Genomic DNA, 23,195 nt, shown 5'->3' with positions numbered 1-23,195 from the left:
AACGTGTGGACGCATGGAGATATCCACTCGAGGTATGTGCAAATCCCCACTCACGAAGCAATGTGGTGCCATTGTCTTTCTATCACACGTACACACACACACACACACACACACACACACACACACACACACACACACACACACACACACACACACACACACACACAAGCTCAATGGGGAAGATGGCACATAAAGTTAGATGGCAGAAACAGAAGCCACCTGTTTTCTTTCACACTCCACTGCAGCCCCTTATGCAACATATCTCATCACTGCCCCCTTCTTTCTCTCTCAAACTCTCTCTCTCACACACACATTACTAAAATAACACTGGGACTAAGTGCGCAATGTTCACTATAGAAATGCAATCTCATCCGACACTGAACCTCAGGAGAAAGTAAGCAGAGTTGACATTTGCCAACACGATGGTTGTGTGTGTGTGTGTGTGTTTTTCCTGTGTATGGCATGCATATGCATGAGCGTGTGCACGTGCGCACGTATGCCTGCGCAACATGACGTGCATGTGCTTTCCTCATATTTCCACGCAACCACACACGCAAATTAACACTAAAAGAAATGTAATTACTGCGCCGAGGTTGTCGACATAAATTTGGGGTGAAAGGTAGAAATGCAATTAGCCAGAACATAGCTAACCGAATAAATGCGGTATAACAATGGAAACGCTAATTCAATGAAACAGTTTTCATTCATGAGCTAATACGGCCTGAAATGAAATTTTTAAAAATTAAGGGGGAGCGAAAGTGGAGTACTTTCTAAGAAAGTGAGAAGATGGAGGTCCGTGTTACAAATTGTGCTTATTAGGCCGCTGTTGGTTATAGAGTATAGAACGAAAGAATGAGTAAAAACTGTGAAATGAGGAGTCTGTGTAGGTTTATAGCTGTGTCTTAGCAAACTCCAGCCAAATTAAAATGTAAGTCCTTAATCAAATTTAGGAGATGATCGTAATCTAAATGTACTATTATGATTCTTACACACGCTGGGGCAAAAGGTAACACATGCCAAAGGCCACTCACCAGCAGTGTCAACACAAAGCCTTTCAGGTCAGTCCCACTGTCCTATTTTCCAGCACTGACATGCATCGACGATCCAGCAGAGCAGCAATTTTAATCAAATTTACTCCCCACACATTTGACCACTGTGTGTCCACAGTGTGCCATTGGTGTCAATTTACATCCAATAAAGCAAAAGTGTGTGATTTTCACTAAAATAACATATTATTGTAGTGCTGATGTCAACTCAAATACAAATTAAGGCACTGGCTTTACTAAAAGCACATGTTGGGTCATTAGTTTAAAAAATCCAAACCTTTTAGCACATGGTACATACATTTAATGAGTATTTAGAGAGACATAATTAATGAAGTAGCCCTTTTATAACAGCAAAAAAATGAAATAGCCCTGATTACAATATGTTGTTGGAAATTTCAGCTGGTGAAATGGCATGTGAAAGCCTCCAGCTACTGAACATCACCAGATTTTTAATATCTTACTTACTAAGGTGCTATATCTAGCTTCTTTTTTAAATTTCAAAGTATTCTATGAGGATTTAGTTGTGACTGTGCTTGGCACTAATTTAGTCTGAGGGGGTGTAGAGTATGATGTGGGTTAAATATGATAAGAAAACAAATTCCTGAGGGGGGGAAACTGAACAAAACTGAAGTCGACCTTTCTTTGAACGTGTTTGTTCTTGCTACTGATTTTCAACACTGGAACTTGAAGATAATGTAAAGTGAATTTCTTTCCTTTTTTGGTTTTAATAATAATTTAATTTTACTTGCATATACATAACAAATGTGACACAGCCACTGCTTTCAGAATAGATGGGATGCTTGAAAACAAACAGCATGTAAAAATGTGAAAATCTTTAAATCACACATTTCAATCACAGTTTGTCTTTCGTACTGACTACTCTCCTGAGCTTGGTTCTGCTGGAGGTTTCTTCCTCTTAAAAAGGAGTTTTTCCTTCCCACTGTTGCCAAATGATTGCTTATAGTGGGTTCTTGGGGTTTTGTCTCAATTAAGGCACTTTACCTTAGAATACAAAGCATCTTGAGGCAAGTGTTGTGAGTTGGGGCTATATAAATCAAACTGAATTGAATTAAATCACTATATTAAATGAAAGCAGTGCAAACCAATAACAAACAATAGATTTTGTCAGTTTCAGTTGATTTTTTTTTAACAACTTTCAATTAAATTCTGGGGAAAGAGTCACAGCTTGATAAAAAATGTTGACTACAAAAAGACTGTTACACTCTTAATCTGTCCATGCGGCCTGTCTCTAATGCTTGTAATGCTCCACCTACAGTATACAGAAACATAAAAGCAGTAGCTGACAGACTCACTGGGTTCAGAAATCAAAAATTGGAACTGAAGCCAAGCAATCTCCATTTTAACGGTTCCGTCTATATGCTTTCATGTCCAATGGTGAAAAAAAACTACAACAACGCTCAGCCAAAATGTCAGACGCTGTCATTGTCTATACAACTTACTTAAAGAGCTTTGGGAGTGGATCGCAGCTTTCTAATGGGCTTTAATGGGTGGATAAATAGTACAAGACTCCTTGTGAATTCCTTGATCTAATTAAGAGTGAGAATTTTCATTCCAGCCAAATTTTCTACACGGGGCGCTGTGAAAAACATGAGGGAATTGCAACAGCGTTGAATCTCTACTGTGGTGTTGCAGGTTTATGTGGGACGACTTAATTAGGGCTAAATCGCCAATCTTATAAAAAAAAATCTGTAGTGTTATTCCACCCTCAGTCATTTGAGAAAACAACAGAAGGTAAAGCGAGAACAGTAAGATACAAATTGGCAGGCAACTTTAAAGGAAATAATTACCAGGCACAGTACAAGAGTTAGTTGTAGAGACATATGCTCTCTATCAAAGAGACTTTTCTTATCCAAATTAGAAGGACAGACACTTTAGAGATAATCAATGACAATGACTCAAATAAAAGCAAACTGGTAAAAGTTGGCTGTATGTGAGTGTACAGGAGGGACATGCACGGAGGGGGGGGGAAAGGTCAAGCAAAAAAGTAAACAAAAGGAAGGAAAGGGAAGAAATGAGAAGGTGATTGAAAACAGAGATAAAGAAAAATGAGACCAAAAGTCGAGTGGACAGGAAAGTGCACAGAGAAAGTGAACAGGATAGATTTACAAACTCAGGTGTCCTTTCTCAAGTACACGCTCTGCGGCAAGCAAGCTACCTCTTTGCCACTGACAGAACAGCCTGTGTGCGCGCAAACACTCTGGAGAGTCTTTCTTTCACACACTGTCCTAAAAATACACATACATACACCCACACGCACACGTACACTAGTCATTGGTAAATCAGAGTGATTTAAAGGGGGCCCTCTCCTGCGGGCTCGGTTTTTATTGGGCAGTGAAGAATGGAGCAATGTTGTAAGGGCCAAGTTTGCATAAAAGACTTCCTTAAAACCCTAAAACAACCCTATACAATGTTTGCTATCTCCTGTCTTGGTAATTTTTATATTGGGAGAAGAGCCAGTGCGGGAGATTTATTTTATGACTTTTGCTTGCCTTGCAGCGCAGCAAAGTAAAAGCTAAATTCAGGTGTAACACAGGCCCAATGTGAGGAAAATACTCCCATGTAATTGCCATCAATCACACACCACGGCCCAGTATCCCGACACCCACACGCCTAACTCTAATGAAGGTCCAGGGGGATGAAATGCATCGGACCCCAAAACTTTGCAGCTTGAGATAAGAGAGGCAAAACTTTGTCACTGTGATTTCTGTATATTCTGTGACACCCACATACTTTGAACAAAGTAATCCTGTGGTTCTTTGGATGTGTGAAACGCTGGGGTGTTTGGTACAGATACAAAAACAGTGCAGTACACCCACATAGATGGTACTCTAAATCCTATTTAGACTATAACCAAATACATTCTCCAATTGTGATACAGTAGCCGAAACCATCCAACCTTTCCTGTGCTGCATGCTCGACAGTCTCATATATATTTGCTTGAATATTTATGTCCAGCGTGATGGAAAAGTAGAGTTGGAAACGTGCAAAAAACAGTCAAATGGATCCTTATTATGGGATTTTAGAAAGCGAAATAAAGTGCACCGAGGCTTACAACAAACCAGTCCTCATGCACTAACAGTACTACCCACAGGTTTACAACCATGTTTGAAAGTGGAGTAGTAATAGAAGCAGGTCAGACAAGCTGAGAAACATGATGTCAGCACTCGTGAAATCCCACAAAGCCCTAACTAGCATTTCCTATGCCCTGATAGAAATATTGAATATTCACAGACAAGGTGTGTGCAAGAAGAGTCTCCGCGGGCACTTTGCTGGATAAATAATCAACAATCAAACGAGGGGTGAAACTAAGCCTGGGCTGGTGTCTCAAGGCCATAGCCTACCTTTACTTTGAAGATGCTGGTTTTCATCAATACACACCCCCCTAAGGAGGTGAATCTCTTGCACAGCTTGTAGCGGCAAGAGAAAGCCTTGCTTTCCCTCACTCAGATTAGTCTTCTTTCTTTGTCTCACCTCTGATCCTCGTCTCTCTGCACCAGTTCTCTATACAACTTTACCAATTTCGAACTGCTCACTCGCTCTGCAGCTCACCTCTCTTGAACTTTTATTCAAAAGTTGGGCAGTAAATCCACATAATCATAGCAGTAAGAACAGCAGTGGACATGGCAAAACGAGTAAATAAGATTTTATAGGTATATCGCTTTCGTTGAAATTATTTCAGACGAATCATAAAACAGGAATGGAATTTTTCTGTTGTTGGAGTCTTTTAATTAAGCTATAAGTTTTAACAGTTGAACATTTAATAGGTTTACCCAGCATTTGACTCTTTGCCAGTGCCTGCTCAGGCCCACGTTTCAGTTTAATTTCTCATTCAGTGAATGCTAATGCTTTCAACTGTGCGATTATTTGCATTTTGGAGGTTACCTCTCTGACAGCTTGCTCTGGACTGCTGGCAAAATACACAGAGTTTGTGGACCATCCCAGGATGCATGATAATAACCGCCAAATATGCTCTCTTTCCACGCATTGTTATTCTTTACTTGTCTCTCACCTTTTGTCCCCCCTCTTGACCTCCCTTCTTCTCTTATTTCTCACCTTATTACCCACTCTGTCCTTTCTTTTGTCCCTTCTTTTCTCTCTTTCTTTTGTTATGTAACTTGCTGGTTAAGAGTGCCAGTGGCAGCCAGGCTGAATAGGACTTGACAGCCGGAGGACTGATGGTTTGCTACAGCAGTCTGGAGACCACAGCGACAGAGAGAGATTGGAGGTAGGAAAAGTTTTCTCCCCCTTCTAGGTGGTGACAGTTGGGGTGGGTATGGGGCTGAGATGATGAAGAAAGATGGAGAATAAGAGGGGACTAAAGTTGAGCTGTCACTCCAACCCACACTGCAGCACACTGCCAACCAGTTGGCTGAATGTCACATCCTGGACCTTCCCAACAGAGGCGCATACTGAGAGGCAGACCACTAATGTGATGCACTGCACAGCTAATCGGCTCACAGTGCCACCAATCTTCAATGCCGTCACAGTGCTTTTGTAAAATTATCGACTTTAGGCTGATGTTATATTGAGTAACAGCATCCCGACACACTGCAGCCCATATCAAAGAGGGTTGTCTGTCGGTAACTTGATAAATATTTAGATTTACAATATCTTAGGCAGGGCAGCTTCACTGCATATCAGTGTGGCTGAAGGCCTGAATATATTACAGTGTCTAAAGCTTAGTCATCAGTTGCCTATTTGCAAATTTGGGAAAGAAAACAAACTTGGCTTCAGGGAAAAGTTGCAACTTGTAACCATATCTGAATGCCCCATAAACCATTACAAGTACACAACTACTAGCTTGATGCCTCTGTAATATTCAAGATTGTCTGTCCACTGGCTTGCTTGTCATTATTATAGTGTTAATGCACACAAAGAAAGTTTGCTTATCTGATCTAAAAAATTGATGTTAATCAGCTGGAGAGAGCAGGAGTAGCCATAAACCGTTTAAAGCAACTAGAAACATTGATAGAAATGCTACAGAGAGAGAAACTTTTCATGAATGCACCAATTGGATGGATTTTTAGATTCGTTTGTTTATGGTATTGTTAGGAAATGCCGCTGCTTGTAATAGTTGACTGACTGACATTATGTGTTGCCTGGCAACAGAAGGGCTCATCTCACTGATTAAGTGATCGGGATCACTGCGGGGAATGGGACCATCAACATTCACATCAGTTTAAAGACCTCCGATGTGATCACGGTCAAATACTGGAGTTGCTGAACAAGCGTCTGATCAGTGATTCTATGTCACTACTTATGATTGTGGGTGTTGAAAAGTGCATAGCGCTAGGTCTTCAAATTCCTCTCAGGGCAAAAAAAGAAAAAAGAAGCGGGTTGGCGAGTACCGAAGCCAGTACCATGCTGCGGACAGGAGGCCTAATGAGGTTTCTTGAGCAGCTCTGATAGGCACGGATGCTGAGAGTCTGGCATTGCTCATCAACCACCATCTCCAACAGGTCTGTGCGTGCAGGCACATAGGCATGTGTCTTGCGTGTGTGTGTGTGTAATCATGGCAAAACTCATCGACCACCAGCATGTGCCAATATGCTTGGTGAACACTGCCCAGAACCACAAGCAAGAGGAGTGGGATGTAAAAGCAAAGGGAGTGAACAAGTAAAGATGAGGGGAGGAAACGAGTGAGGGGGAAAAGTGGGGGTGAAGAAATGAAAATGAAACAGTGAAGTGGACTGAAAGGGTAGAGTGGAGGAGGAGATGTAGAGGGGAAACGAGGACAAAAATGTGCGAGGAAAAGGTAAAAGACAAAGATAGAATAAGGAGCTAAAATATGGAGAAAAGAGGGGTCATAGAAAAAAGGGGATGACACAGTGCTAAAACAGGTGGTGAAACAACAAAGAAACAGAGAAGAGGCCAAAGTGTAGATGGGTCAGATGGATGAGAGGTACTCTAGGGGACAAAGTGAGAATAAAAGGTGCCAGCACTGACCCAAAGTTACAGAAGACAATTGAGATAATTAGGAAATGCAGAGACATGGTCAATGTTAGAACAGTGGCATCGATATGAGGCAAGAAAGCAACGTGGTGGAGCAGAACATTCACTCCTCAACAGGAATTATGTGTGAATGCCAATTTCTAGTTCCCATTGGTATCCACACAAATAAAAGGCTTTATTTCCCAATGAAATGCTTCAGTAAAAGTCATAAAGGCTAGCCCGTGTACACCAACACCTCAACATATATCATGTGGTGGTAAGTAGTGGTTTTAGTCTAAACAAGAGCACAATTATATTTGAAATAATTGCTGGGGCATGCATGCTCGTCATGTGCTGCTGCTATTAATTGTGGCTCAGGGAGGATTATTTTGTTACCTTTTTGGTTGCAAGCAAAAAAAAAACCAACCAAAAAATCCACAACTGACTGATTTTTAGTTTCTCTCCTGTATATGAAAGTATCTCTCCTTATGCTCTCCAGTTGGATTGATTGCTGCACTTGGCTGCCCCCTCCGGGTGTCAACATGGTCCCCCCTGATGCTGTCTAATTATTGCAGAGACTGTGATCTATGCACCATTACTCTGTGCCTAATACGTTCCTGTAAGCTGTCACTACTGCTCACTCTGTAAGTGCACAATACTTACTGACTGTGTACTTCGCTGTCAGTGCTAACCCACTATTCCCAAACTGCATTTCACTGAACTTCTATCCGGTTGTCAAACTAAGTTGACAGCATTGCATTACCAGGGGCTTTCCTCAAAATGAGGATCCCTGGCCATACCTAAAGCTGGACTCTTGGCAGTGTCCCTTCTGTTGGCCCCTCGCTGAGACCTGGCAGAAGACCTGGGATTATTCCACCTTAATCAGGCTAGCACTGTAGGCTTATCATTCTTCTATCAGTCTCACCCTCGAGGCTGCGGGGGTGTGAAAGCCGTACTGTCTTCCTATATGCCCAAGGCTTGTACTGTTACCCTTAAAGAGCCTGCGTGCATGGCGATTAATCACTACACATTTCATTGCACTGCTCAGTAAGCTCTGTAAGCGTTTAAACTTGGCTATTTCACACCCTTACATCCGCACAAGAAGCATCTTCAGGACGGCAGATTTAAATTCTCAAAATGTCATCAGGCTAGAATATTTCCTCCTCCGGCCAAATCACACAGACATAAACACCTATCTGCCTAAATGCTCACTTATATGTCATTTCCTTCAGCATTTACAGAGCATCCATCCTCTCCCAGTTTCACTCAACAGTCACTGGATCAAAAGAGCGTTAGTGCTGCTTCAATTACATATACTATCGACCTATTTGGCAACGCTGGCAATGCTTCGATTTAGCATAAAAGCAAAGCGTCTCTCGTCTTTTACTCCAATAATGTAATTTATGCATGGGAGACCTGGCAAAGTGGTTGGTTTTAATTTTTCCAGGAGTCATTTATCAATGACTCATTGTGCATGTGATGAATGTAGACAAACAGAAATATGAGTTCTAAAGTCTGCAATAAAGAATGGTGGCTTGACAGCTTAGCAGAATAGATCAAAGAGTGACAGTAAGGAAAATAATGAAGACTGTAATAATGACAGTGTGCTGAGGACTGTCAGAGCGATACATCATGTGGGAGAACTTAGCGGTGGTGCTGAAAGTGTGTGAGTCTGGACATCTTTACAGAGATGTGCACCTTTATAAATATTGTGTGAGGCCGCAGAGTGGCCTGCAACACAATTGTGGGCAGTAATGGAGTATGAAGATGATGGCAGAGGTGTGCACCAAGCCACACTCACACAAACACACACACACACACACACACCCTCCCACCCTTCTGTCAGTTGCTGCTGCTGCTGAGTTCCTTTCCCAGTTTCTCATCTTGCTCTGTGTGACAACCCAGGTGGGCTGAAAGAATACAGGAAATCGGAAAGGTGAGGGTGAGGGGGAAAAATGATGGATGAAGAGAATTCCAAACAGGAAGAAGAAACAGGTAGATTTTCCATTAAATGTCTGGGAGGCCTGATGATAACAGTGCATCTGCCACCTGTGTCATCACGTTGAAAACAACTGACTGCCCTGCTGCTCCCACACTCCACTCGATGAGAGAGAAGGAAAAAGGAGGGCGATCGAGCGTTCTCCCATCACATATTTACAAAGGTTACTTAGCTACTTATCACATTTGCCAAAAAATGCAGAATAAGGAGGCAGATTATTAGCACGCGGAGCTTCAAAGGATAATAAAAGCTTTATAACTGTGCAGTGAACACCCGTGCTTTTTTTGATTGTTAAAGACAGATGCCACAGACTGGCGTACTGTGCCTGACGAGCTGGAGCAGCCACACGCTGGCAGAGAACCAAATATTGTTTCACTGGCAGATGTGGGAATGTGGCCACACCGACAGGAAAGTAAATAATTAATGCTACCGATTTTTGAGAAGAGATTTGTGGTAGAAATTTGCGTCTGCAAAGGAACTCTTAGCAGGATAAGCGGAGCAGAATTGCAATTCCAGAGCTCCTGGAAAGAATCCAGAAAGACATAATTTTTCCAAATGAGACACATTTTCCAAATGAGGTTGGGCACAGAAAATGAGTTTGCAAAAGTTATTTTGTTCTAATTATGTTTTAATGAACTATTTTTGTTCTGAATAATTGAATCTTTTCTCCTATAAAAGCCACAGAAATCATTAGCCTACATTCTACATTGGTGTTGTCATTGTTTCTGCACCGTGTCCCATTTTTAGTCTTGTTATCAGCAGATACATTAAAAGGCACTATTTAAATCACTACCCATTCCATAGCAGTTAGACCAACCAGCCTCACTGGGAAGATTATCTGCAGGGAGCCACAGTACACCAACCCTAAATTTGAGGAAAACAAGAGCTGAATTTGAAGCAGCTAGAAAACATAAAATGCACTCTATTTATACAAATGTGAAAAGACCGAGCACAAAAATAAATAAATACATTTTAAAAATTGCACCGTTTATTTGCTGCCTCAAAAAATGCCATTTGGCTCAGAAATAACCTTATTTGAAAAGAAAATGGAAACAGAGCTATATTTTAGAAATATCTGCAAAACTGAAGGAAGCTGACAGCTGGATGGTTAATCAATTTATTATCGCATATCAAATATCTCAGTGGATACAAAGAAAAAGTGAGGGGAGACGACTGAGAGAAGAAAAACACATGTGGCCTTCAGTGACTCCTGGTGTTCATGTATTAATCGTGAAAGTTCTGCATTAGATTTGTGCAATCGTGAGTCTGCGCTGTGGAGGCTAAGTATGTTTGCCGGTTCGTGCATCAGAAAAAGGTCTTGTCATATCGCTCCGAGTACCTGAGGGCCTCAAATCCAACACTGTACGTCTCTCCTTAATTATTAAACATAAGGAGAAAGAGCAGCAAAGAGAACACAGAATGAGGAAAGAGGCAGAGGGACGACACAAGCAGAGGACAATAGAGGACTTGAAAGGGAATGGCTGTCCGTGAATACAACGTTACTGGTGTAAGAAAAAGAACAAAGGAATGAAAGGACAGAGATTCATTCTGTGATTAATTATCCTCATTGTATTCTCAAAAAGCGCTGAGGAAAGAGAACCAGAGGCACGCACAGAGACACCGACTGACATACACAAACATACAATCGAGCAAAGTTTGAACAACAGTGTTTCTGAAAGGTCGTTAGATTCCCCTGAAGTTATGAGGACAGGGCTAAAATTACATTTTAACTGAGGTGGACTGCCTCTCGGTTTATGAAGTTATTAACTACAGGCTGTGTGTAAACACTTTCACTTTCTCGCTCTACAACTAGAGTTTGAATTCTGTAATCTTTTATGAAAACAAATTAGACCCATATTTGATTTTTGATGAGACTGCCCTGGAGTTTTAAAAAGGCTTTAAAAGTTTGATATGTGAAGGCTAAAACAGCCTGCAGCACAGAAAGACAATTTCCCACATTTGCAACTGCCATCAAATAGAAAAACACACACACACACACACACACACACACACACAGAAAGGAAACATTCACACAGCCACAGTTGTTTGATGGAGCACCCTTCTTTCTACTTATTTCTTTGACAAGCACCAAATTAACTATGTAATGAAACTTCCATCACTTACGGTTGTCTGTATACATATGAACACAAACATAATAAAGCCCAGATAAAAATGGTCGATATTCAGGTAACAGCTCTGCATTTTCGGAAAATGTGCCGCTGCCTTGGCAACCTAATGGTGAAAACATCACTGCATCATCGGAAAAAGTCCCGTTTAAAACCCCGCCGTGCCACTTTTGCTCTTTGCTTTTTGTTCAGATTAAATAAACATGACAAAATGAGTTAATTAGTGAGATTTAAAGGTGCTGGGAAGCAGGTGGGCCGCTTATGTGAGCAAACAGACATGAAAGTGGTATTGATCTTTTTCATCTAATTTTAACCAAGAAAGTCAATAAGCACGCTTCACAAAACATCAATTGTCAAATATCATGTGTGTGTGAATAATTAAAAAAGAAAACAAACAGCCGTGTGAGCGTACCTAGAATAAAATGGAAGAGAGAGAATTACACAAATTGGAGTGTCTTTGTGCCGTAAAACAAAAGAAATAAATAAAAGAAATAGATAAATCACACATTAATTGAGTATTGTGGTGGTGGTGGTTGGGGGGGGCTAATAATGCAGCAGTTCTTTTTATTACTTCTGGGTAAAGCTGATACAAATACAAGTTGTGTAGGGTTCTTGGACCAATGCTTACAACAATCTTTCTGGTAAAATATGGAAACACGAGACAAAAGAGAGCAACACCTGCATTTAGCTAGCTTGCAGTGCATTATGCTCCAGTCTTGCTTGCAGGGCAGAGCACATCCTGATCTTTGTCTTGGCTATCTCTACTTCTAGAGCTTTAGCCTGTTATTAGTTATGTTCTTATGAATGCAGACAGGCCATGAAGGTTATAACCTCCAAACTCCAACACCAAACTGCAAACTAACTTCAGATAACACACGGACTGGATGCCACCTTCTATCTAACATCAGTCTTTCAGATAACATTTAGTCACAGTTTTGAACTAATTCCAGATGGAAATCATAAACTGAAACTCAACATTGATTCAGTATTAAATTAGCTGCACTGTCAAAAAAAACAAAACCCACTGCACATTCAGGGGAAAACATTATTAGATTTAGGGATAATAGAAGATATAAATCTTTAAATCTACATTTGGTTTCAGTCACACAGATCTGTCAGCAACTACTTGTGTCAACAAGTAATTTATGGCTGTCTCAAAGTGAACTAAATGACAAAGACAGGGCTGCACTAAAGATCTCCTTCTGATTGCTTTGGTTGCTGGCACATCACCATCCATTTCCAAGTAAAAGTTATACCTTACCTCTGCGACCAACATGTTTCAAAATGAGCAAACTTTACTTTGAAGGTTGGGACCCAAGGCAATGTCAATTATTTTGGTATAGCAAACACTTGCCAACCGGTTATGAGATATACATTTTTCTCTATAGCACCTTGCTTTAAGCAGCAGGTTGCTGAGTGACTGGTCAGGTGGCTACAGGTTGCTAACTGTATGATTTTAGATGTACAAAATTTGAAGACAAAAGAAGCAGTTAATCACAATTAACAGCACCATTGTTCACTTAATTTTTTTTATATTACAAACACTACAGCAGGGTGCCGGTTTAGCTCAGTGTGTTGAGCAGTCGACTACATGCCGTACAAAGAGCAGCCAGCCCAGGTTCGAGTCCAACCCGCGGCCCTTTGCCGCATGTCTGCCACCGTCTGTCCTCTGTTCACTGTATCTATCAAATAAAGCTGAAAAAAGCCCCCCAAAAAAGCGGTCAAAAACACTACAGCTGACACTAACACCTAACTTTTCACTGAATACGATTCTTCAGATGAATGGATCTTTCAGACAAATAAAATCAACACAAAGAACAGGAAACACAAGGAGGGGACATTAAAGGACAAAAAAAGACGACAGCTATGTGCGAATACAACACAAACTGTAGCTATCGTATGCGTGTGTGGTTACAACTAAAAAGAGTGTATGTGTGTTAAAGTAGATAGAATGGCCTTACTTAGAGTTGGAAGACATGAGAAACCCTGACAACTTTACATTCCATGTCACTAAATATTAATTTGCAACATTTGTCAGTGAAATATTCCATCTTTTGTGGGTTTGTGCATGTGTGTGTGTGTTTGTGAGGGTGTACGCGTGGATGTGTCGTACAATTTTGCCTTCAGGCCATCCGGAATGTGCAGATTGCAAAAGAATAGCTCATCAATATTCATGTGAGTTTATGCTTTCATTAATGTTGCAGCAAATTGTCTCAGATCAAACTCAGGGCTTGTATATGCGTCCACTAGTGTATCTCACAGACTGAGAAGGAAAAAGAGTGAAGTGAGAGAGTTATCAGAGGGGGATGGAGCTGGAGAGAACAAAGAGAGGGCTGGAGCTGCTACAGATGGCCCTATGTTTCCAGCAGATGAAAAGGAAACTTTGAAAAAAGAAGGGGAAAAGATCATACACATGAGGGGAGAAAGAGAAGAAAAAAGTGGGAGGTCAAAGGAAGAAAGAGACAAAACAGAAGAGTGTAAAAGAGAGGAGGAGAGAATGAGTAGGAGGGAGGAAGAAGGAAAGAGAGAAGAACAGAGGAGAGTTAAGTTCTAAAGGTATCTGTCCTACTTTGGTCTGACTAATGAACCTGAAGTGTCCCGAATCTGTCCTGAATCACCGGAGGCCCGGTTAGACCACCCTGTGCTCGGAGTGAGTGCACTTTTATTTTTTCTGGCATGGGTGTAAGCATGTGAAACATCTTGATGTGTGTTTGAGCCAGCGCGACACTGAATGTGCACTTGATTTAATATGCTCTCTCTACTGTACGCTGTAGTTGCGTGTGTGATCTCATTGCCCTGCCTGTGTTCAACGAACCCCTGCACCTTCTAGTCATTTGACTTCACAGCGACATGTGTCAGTGAGAAACACATGCGCGCACACACTCTTGCGCAGAACGGTCATGTATCATCTGACGACAGATTGTTGTACAACCTAAAACGGCAAATTTAAAGTTGCGGTGCCACAAACATACACGCTGTTTGGAAACAAAATTGTACAATTGTCTAACATCAAGAGAAAGAGGGAATACATCAAACAGCAGACACGTCCTTGTGATGTGAACATCCAGCAAATGTTTTGACGTTGAAAAACCATTGCCTGGCGGTTTTTACTTGACATCTAGTCATTGCTGAAAAATAGTTCCAAGATTAAAGCTGAAATATTATTTGTCTTTTCTTTTTTTAAACAAAGACAAATGCTCGTAATTCCTACTTTGCAAAAGTATGATCTATATTTCTCACTTTGTAGGAGACTGTCTAACCATCGACATCCATCCATTAACAGTCGGGTTTTTGGCATCCAAGGAGAGAGCGTCTGGGTTTCAACCAAGTTTTCTGGGTAATAGCAATAAGATGGGCATAGACACTAGCTCATAGTTCAAATCTCATTCTGATTCTCTGGGTAAGCAATATCTAGACCCTTTACATGTCTCAGCCTATGTGTTATCATGTTTAATCTCTATCCTCCTGCCACTTATGCATGATTAAATATGCTCACAGGAGACAACTATGAGTAAGCAGGAGTCATTAATGGCTTTCAGTGTGCTACATGAGGGTGCGATCCTCCAAGAAAGAAACATAACAAATGAATGTATGACCATATGTTTAGATATAATCGCTCGGAGATAACATTGGCCTAATGTTGGCCTGGTTTTTACAGTTCATTCTCTGAGTAAAGTCGATGTAACTGTCTCACAGTGCTAGAGCCAAGTTGCTATTGTAGAAAATGCTAATTACCATTAGCAATTTTCATTTATTTTCCCTACCAATGCAGGGATGTGTGGGTAGGGAACAGGAGAAAAGTGGAAGAAGAGACTGTAACAAAAAAATACAAGTTTTTTTGACAGTATTATGTAAAATGTATAAAGTGAGGTATCTAAAAGTTGCCAAGGTAACATTTTTTATCGTTTCTCCAAGAGAAAAGCTTTCACCTGACATTCTACTTTATATAAATGTTTGAAAATTCTTTGATTTGAGAGGTCCTGGGTTTTTTCTCCTGGTACGCCGGCTTGTTCCCACTATCCAAACATGGGACAAAGAAAAACTGACCCTTAGCCCTGTGATGGACTGGTGGCCTGTCCAGAGTGTAACATGCCTCTAGCCAAGTGACACCTGGGAAAGGCTCCAGCTTTAAGAGGACAGATGGATGGATGGATGGATGGATGGATGGATGGATGGATGGATGGATGGATGGATGGATGGATGGATGGATGGATGGATGGATGGATGGATAAAGAACACACTATGGATTCATACAAGTCTACATCAGCACTGCATATGTGTCTGCAAAATAGTCTAAAAAGAGACACAGTTAAAGCAACTTTCACCATCAAATCTCCTAAAGAACAAATTAATTATCATTAAAACAAACAAGTGAGGTGAGGCACGGTGCTGACGTTCACGCTGTTCATGCTGAAGTCAAAAAATTTCATTGTTTCAGTTCTTTTGTTTTCTTAAATTTTTAAAACTTCCCAATTCACTTGGAAAAAACAGATTTGATTTATCCATCTGTGTTTACTTTCTGAGGTTTCTTGATGTCGAACTGTGTCCGTTCATTAATTATTAAGGTTTAGACAATACTTTAGACAGACTCACTTTTAGCATGTTTGTAAATGATTAAACATCTGACAAAAATCCACTAGGTTTACAATCCAAACAGAATTCTTGCCACAGGCTAGAGACCAAAAAGTTGCTAGCATCAGAAAGGCGGTAAATTTCTGTGGCTGACAGGTGTGTGGTGTGTGTGACTGTGCTGAGCAGGGTTTTCTCTAAAAGATGAGAATTTTTCCCAGATGAAGATTTGGCAGAAAATAGTTTGCCCCAAAAAATGTATGCACTTTATGCAACAGAAACTATTTAATAAACATTTTTGATGTACCTTTGAGAGATATTTGCAGACAGTGATGTTAAGATATTTGAAATACGTCTGGTTGTTCTATACTGCATTACTGCTTGGACTTTTTTTTTGCACAACTGGGATTTTCAGTTTGTGTCTTAGGTGAGCTTCACTCTTACTGGCTTTACTCGTATTTTAGATATATGTAAAAATGTACAGTGCAAATTCAGAGTTAATACTAACTGAACCTTATCTGGCTTACATTCAGCTTGGTAATATTGTAATGATAGTAGTAAAACAATGATAATTAGATTAATAAAGTAGTAACTACTTAATTATTACCTTTTCATTAAGCATTTCCAAGTAATTACACAGTAATAACCAGGTATTAGCTTGTTATTAATGATGACAATTTATTTATTAATAAAGCTAGAAAATATTTGCCAATATAGCAATAGTCTGGTAAAAAATATGAAAACCTGTCACGAGAATAATAGTATAATATCAGTATTTGGATTGTAAATGGTACAGGGTAACATCAAAGGGGAAAACTGATCCTAATGAGGTAATAGCGGCTGATGTTTTTACATTTGCACCAATTTCCCTCAGCCTAATAACTTCAAAGTGACGTGAAAATTTATGGAAGTCATAATTACCATAAAAATACTACAATAAATAATTCCTTATGTTCCATTTACACATGCTTCTGTTATAACCAAACTGCTCTGCTACCTGCTTCTATTAGAATTCAGAGTAAAAATAGACAAAACCGAATGTGGAGAGACATAATCACTGAAAAGAGTGCTTCCAGGTAGCAACTTTCTTTGTAATCCCAAAAGTGTTTGGCACTTATTGAACGATAATAGAAATGTAATTACATCTAATTAGACTCCATGAACCCTGTATTTAAAAAAAGAAAAGAAAAATGAAGGGTAAAAATGGATAAATGAATAACAATTTCTCCTCCCACATTACAGGCACTGTAGAGGTAGATGTGCTTGCAGGTGACAAATGATCTAAACGCTGTCATTATAACTTATTCACTACATCCACTAAATATTGATTTAATTAAATTTACTACTACATTATCAATTCAGTCTTTTAACAATTTAAGCATATCTAAATTGTCCTTTGGCCACCAGAAAGAAGAAATGTGACCTTAATTTTATGCTGCAAGGCAGTTATGATCAACATGTGAAAAGCACGAAATACAAATACTTGTCCTTTATTGTTTGTCTATAAAAAGCTTCCAGTTCGGAAAACTGGATCTGACTCTATTTAGCAATAACAGCCCATTTACATTCCTCTATGTATTTTATATATGGATTAAATAAATATCTTATATCTCTGTCCTTTCCAATAACACAGCCTCCTGTTTTTATTATCTTCCTCTTCTTTCCACATATAGTGGCACAATCTTCACAGCTCAAAGCTGTAGAGGCTATATTTTCCCCTCTCTCCTTCACAACCCTCTGCAGACCTCTCATTCTATAATCTACTTGATTCTCACGTATGAAGCCAGGAACTAATTGCTTTTTTAATAGCTTGGATCATGGTTTATTGTGTGCCAGTGTGCGTCCCCATGCGTATTTGACTGTATAGCTGTGCACACGGGCATTCGTAGAGCGATGCGATGAGGAGCGTTCTGCAAACGTTTTTCTCTTCTTATCAATAAAGATATTTGATGTTGGTCTCAAGCCTCACTGAGATGTTTCCATCATTCATTTACCTTATTGCAAGGACTAACGTGGGAAAATATAGTTTTTGTTTTCCCACATTTTTAATGTTATTGAATGTAACTCTTGGGCATGTCTATATATCATCTGTTGGATGAAATAAAGCTGAATAATTATTCCAATCATTTTTGTGTTCTTTACAACTCTTTAGGGAAATATAAAATTGGTTACTTGTCTTAGCGCATGTATCTACATTTCAATAACAATACAGCACTTGAATAATTATAGTTTAGCTAGCTGGAAGTGAAGTATTTATGTAAAAAATAACATTTGCACCAGTACAACATGCACCAGGACAATGACGCACAAGGCAATATCCTTCTAAAGTAAGAATGAATATATATATATATATATATATATATATTTTTTTTTTTAATTAAGCCAAATTTCTTTTTAAATGACAAAAGGAAAGATGAATATGGTTTTAAGCAGTATGCAGAGAAGTGAAGATATCTGATATGGGCCTCTCTTCAAAGGAAAATGACCTTTCATCTCAGCTGCTGAATTTCACAAGCATTTCTGGGCAGGCATACACTCACGAACAGACACGGTTCCTAAAAAAAGAAGTATTCATCCCCTTTGGACTTTTTTTCTATGTTACTGTTTAAAACTTAATCACAGGGAGTGTAATTATAGGCTTTAACAAAAAAAAAAACATTAAAAAAAAAAAGAGTCTTTATGTTGTGGAAACAAAAAATATACAAGTCAAAGGAGCTTGCAAAGAAAAGTGTCTGGACTTCTTTAAGTTGCTTGAAGACGTTTCACCTCTCATCCGAGAAGCTTCTTCAGTTCTAAGGTCAAATGGTGGGGAGTCCCAGATTTAAACCTAGTGGGAGTTTCCCCCCACAGTGGGACAAAAGGACCCCCTGATGATCCTCTAATCGCCTGAGCCAAGGTGTGAAACTGGGTGTGGGTCCCAATCAGCCAGGGTTTCGGGTGAGCTCATTGTGAAACCTGGCCCCACCTTATCATGCGAAATGATAAGGTGGGGCCAGGTCCTTTTGTCCCTCTGTGGGGGGATACTCCCACTAGGTTTAAATCTGGGACTCCCCACCATTTGACCTTAGAACTGAAGAAGCTTCTCGGATGAGAGGTGAAATGTCTTCAAGCAACTTAAAGAAGTCCAGACACTTTTCTTTGCAAGCTCCTTTGACTACGATGACCTGGATGACCGAGAACCTTCACAGACAAAAATATACAAGTTAAGTCAATGAGAAAAACAAATAGAAAACATAAGATAATTAATTGATAAGTATTTGTCTTTTTAAAAATGAAACACCTATCCGTCTTCCACATATAGGCCATCTGTCTACTTTTATGCCCATAATAATAAGTGTGTGTGTGCCATCAATGTGTCGGACCTTTTTTATGAGTCCACGTTACAGTGATGACAGCTTCCATTTTGCTGTATCATACCACGTCTGTCAGTTTCTCATTGTCAGTCATCGTTTCTTCTGTCTCTCCATTACATAGACCATCAATTTCTCTTTCTGCTTATGAGTCATTCAACCCTGTATTTCTTTCTACCTTCCTTTGATGATCAGTAAAAGACTGCTTTGAAATATTCTTCAGGTAGTATGAAAGTAAAAATGACGTAAAGTGATAAAGTGTTACACTGTACCGTATAACATTGATATAATGCATTGTAGAGACTCTATGTAGAAAATATAAATAAAATTAGAATATACACACACTGGCCACTTCATTATCTACACCTTACTAGTACTGTGTTGGACCCCGTGTTGCCTTCAGAAATGCCCTAATTCTTTGTGGCAAGCTTTCCTCAGAGATTTTGGTCTATATACAAATGACAGTGTCACAGACGATGTCCAACTCCACCATATCCCAAAGATCTTGTATTAGACTGAGATCTGGTGACTGTGCATAGCATTGGGGTACAGTGAACTCACTGAAACACGACAATACATTACACCACCACCTTGAACTGTCGATAGAAGCCATGTTGTCAGGATTAAGTCAAATTCTGAATCTAACAACTGAATGGCAGAGCAGAAATTGAGCCCAGGCAACTTCTCAATACTTTTCTGTTTTACAATTTTGATGAGTCTGTGGAAATGGTCGCCTCAGTTTCAGTCTGGCTATTCTCCTCTGCATTTTTCACTCAATGGATTTTTTCTCTTTTCCAGACCGTTCACTTTAAACCCTTGATATGGTTGTGTGGGGAAATCCCAGCAGATCAGCAGTTACAGACCAGTTACAGACCACTGGTCTGAGTATTCCGTTTTGACACCATCAAACACGGCATGTTCAGTCACCTTTCTCTGTCATTTTGACACCTGATTTGAACTTTAGCAGGTCATCTTGATAAAAGCCTACTGTACATGCAGGAAGTTGCTGCTGTGTGATTGGCTCATTAGATATTTGTTTTATAAAGCATTTAAACAGGTATACCTAATGAAGCAACCAGTGAATGTATATCTCTTGTTTTCTTTGGACTGGTTTAATGAAATATAGGGTTAAAAAGACTTGCAAATCATTGCATTCTCATTTTAGTCTAAATATTGGCCTAAATTCTTCACTAAATAGTTTGTAGATGTAGATAGAAAACCAAAATTTCTCAAGGGCACAATCCTGCAGCCACACCTGTCCATATTTTCTAACTAGACTTTTCCAAAGTTTATTTTTAGGAAAAGTTCAACACATTTTGCTCCTTTTTTGCTCAATGAACAAACGCTACCCTTTTAAGTCAAAGACACTCTAAATGACCACGAGGGTCTGAATCTGCCCGTTCAACCTCACAGTTGTGGATGGCTACTCGCTGCTTTTCACTTGTTTGGGCTATTCCACGATACACTTGACTCACAATGATGTGATACAGCCATCAGTCACGCCTTCATGTGCACTGATACCATTACTGATGCTGATTTAAAGGATGGACAAAGGACATCTTGACCTCAAAGCATTTAACATGGTTACACACAAATTACATTGCTGCATCACCCTTTCCTGGCTTTCTAAATAAGCCTGCTTCCAACAATTAACGGCAAATTCCTCAAAATGCGGATTAATGAATTCAAGCAATTTTCTAGTTTATTCCTCATTAAGGTAACAAAAATTGGGCGAAAATCTAGCAGTGCACAGTGAAACTATCAGGGCTAACATTTTAAGTAAACACGTCCAATTAACACTGACTCATTCGGGAAACTGTGAAGTGATGTAACAGTACATTCAGTGGCTCCTATCATTATCTGTATTGTTGCACATTGCAGTGCCTACTGGAGGAAGTGTTCCTGACGGCCTTCAGGTTAAACGCCTTGGAGAATTTTACAAGCACTGTATGCTTACACTGCAGGGACTCCTGTTTCCTCTCTGTTGGTACCCATGGCAACTCTGAGATATTCTATCTATGTCCCAATTCTCCAGCTCCTTCTAAAGAAATGTCCTAAATTCTCTTCCTTCCTGACAAACTGTTAAATTACCTCCACTGCTACTGTATTTTATTTCGAATAAATGCACCCCCACGCTAAAAGTCAATGAATGTGTCAGACATGAGGAGCCACGGCCATCTTTGGAAAACTCTACGGTAAAACATAAAATGCATCGGAAAGTCACATGTGTCCAGTTATCCTAAAGATAATCAGATGCTGCTGATGTATCACACACACACACACACACACACACACACACACACACACGCCTCGCTGTCTGCAATACATGCAGTTAAAGCTAAACCTAAAATATCTGGATGCACTTCTGCAGGGGTCCATTTTTTACTTATTAGCAAATACAGGCTTTGCTTTAAATAGAATAAAATGCATCCAAATCAAATATTTGCTCGCCATATTCACCATTATTTCAATAAACATATACACTTTTGAATTTATCAAAGCTGGAATGTGAGGTACACTATTTCTCAGTATTACGTTGGTTGCTAATTCAGGCATAGTATGATGATGACATAGTAGTATAGCTTTTTAAAGGGCAGCTATCTAGGGCTGCTTTTTTAATAACAATAGCAGTGATGAGCTGACCTTTTGCATTTTTCTTTGTCCATTATGGAACAATGAAAAACTCATTAAAGCTGTTGAGGCCCATTTGAGCTTAATATACAGAGACCGACAGCAGCCGATCTAAAACACAGAGAACTGACTCATTGTAGTAAAAAATTTCATCATTTTGAGTCACGCAAATAAATCCCAAATCATGCAAATTTAAAAGCATCCATCTTTCCACATGGCAATATGAAGCTGTAAATGGATATATGCTACAGAGGAATACATTTTTTAAGGCCATAGTGACTATTTTAGGAATTCTGACTGGGAAAGATTAGCACAGCAAGATTTTTTATTCATCACCTCTCATAGTTTTCTCATTTAAGCAGAAGTGTCTCACCTCCTCTATTAGGCAAGTCTCCCTCGTTGCTTTATTATACTGATTTGCATCAAAGTTACTGCATGAAAAGAAAAAAGACTCAATGAACTCGATAGACAAGGTCACACCACGTATAACGCTCATTAGAAAATTATTAGGTGACTCAGATGGATCAACACGACTTTTAAAATAGACTTCCTGATGTGTGGACAGGTCTGTATATAATAACCATGGCGACGTAATGCAAAATAGTATATAAAGTCCAGTGAACTCTGGGAACCCTAGAAAGTTTAGGCAGAGCATCAACTATTGTCTATCAGCTACACAGCAAGCTAGAAGGCAGAGCTGGATGGTTTTTGTTCTGTGACGATTCCAATAAAGTTTAAGCTACCAAGGTGACTGTGGCATAATTGTGGACAAACAAAGATATGGGCAGTGTTATTGCATTGATTAACATTGCATAATATTTAATATTTGCCTGGTTTTTTTTTTTTTTACTTGTCTCCGGTTTTACAGCTTTTCATCTGTTCGTGCATAAAAACACAGTTAAGAGCTGGCTAGTAAGACACACTGGCTAACTTCTGTACGGTCAGTTTGCAGAAAATTGACAGAAATTCTGAATGTGTCAATTTGAATGTTACTAACCTTGACCCTAAAGCCACAATACACAACTACAAACTTAATGCATACCTAAAATATATATATATTTTTTATTCTCTACTTTTCCATTAGTCACACATAGTCCGGCATAGCTGGCTTACTTATCTTAAGCAAAGCTGCACCAATATTATATAGCTAATCCATCCACCCACCTAAATCCTCCCCCGTGAGAAAAAAAGAAAAAAAGTTTAAAAGCGACTAAGAAGAATGACTAACAGACTTCATGTTGCATTTTCAGAGAGCGATGCAGAGCAGCTTGACATCACTTCTTTAACTGAAGCAACTGCCTGTTCAAGGATTAGTTTACAACTCTGTTTTAGACCCCTCTTAGATTTAAGCAAGAGAGAAAAAAAGCGTCATTTTAATGTTATTTGTCAGATGTTGTAAATATGCATACATTATTTGCATGCATCTCCCCATGAAAGAAAAACAACATTTGCATCAACTTTGTTGAAGCATCAAATCATCAGTTCCTACTTGTGACAGTTTTAATTCAGTCAGTGAGCTTCC

The 23,195-nt window shown here is 39.5% G+C and overlaps 1 protein-coding gene across 1 annotated transcript in view; it reads right to left on the bottom strand.

Annotated features, from left to right (window-relative positions):
- The window catches only part of ccser1 (coiled-coil serine-rich protein 1), a 126,697-nt gene that overhangs the window by 5,205 nt on the left and 98,297 nt on the right, over positions 1-23,195 (bottom strand). The window lies entirely within an intron of this gene.

This window comes from Astatotilapia calliptera, chromosome 12 (genome assembly GCF_964374335.1).
Source record: "Astatotilapia calliptera chromosome 12, fAstCal68.1, whole genome shotgun sequence".
In the NCBI taxonomy this organism is placed as follows: domain Eukaryota; kingdom Metazoa; phylum Chordata; class Actinopteri; order Cichliformes; family Cichlidae; genus Astatotilapia; species Astatotilapia calliptera.
This window is presented reverse-complemented; position numbering and strand designations above follow the sequence as displayed.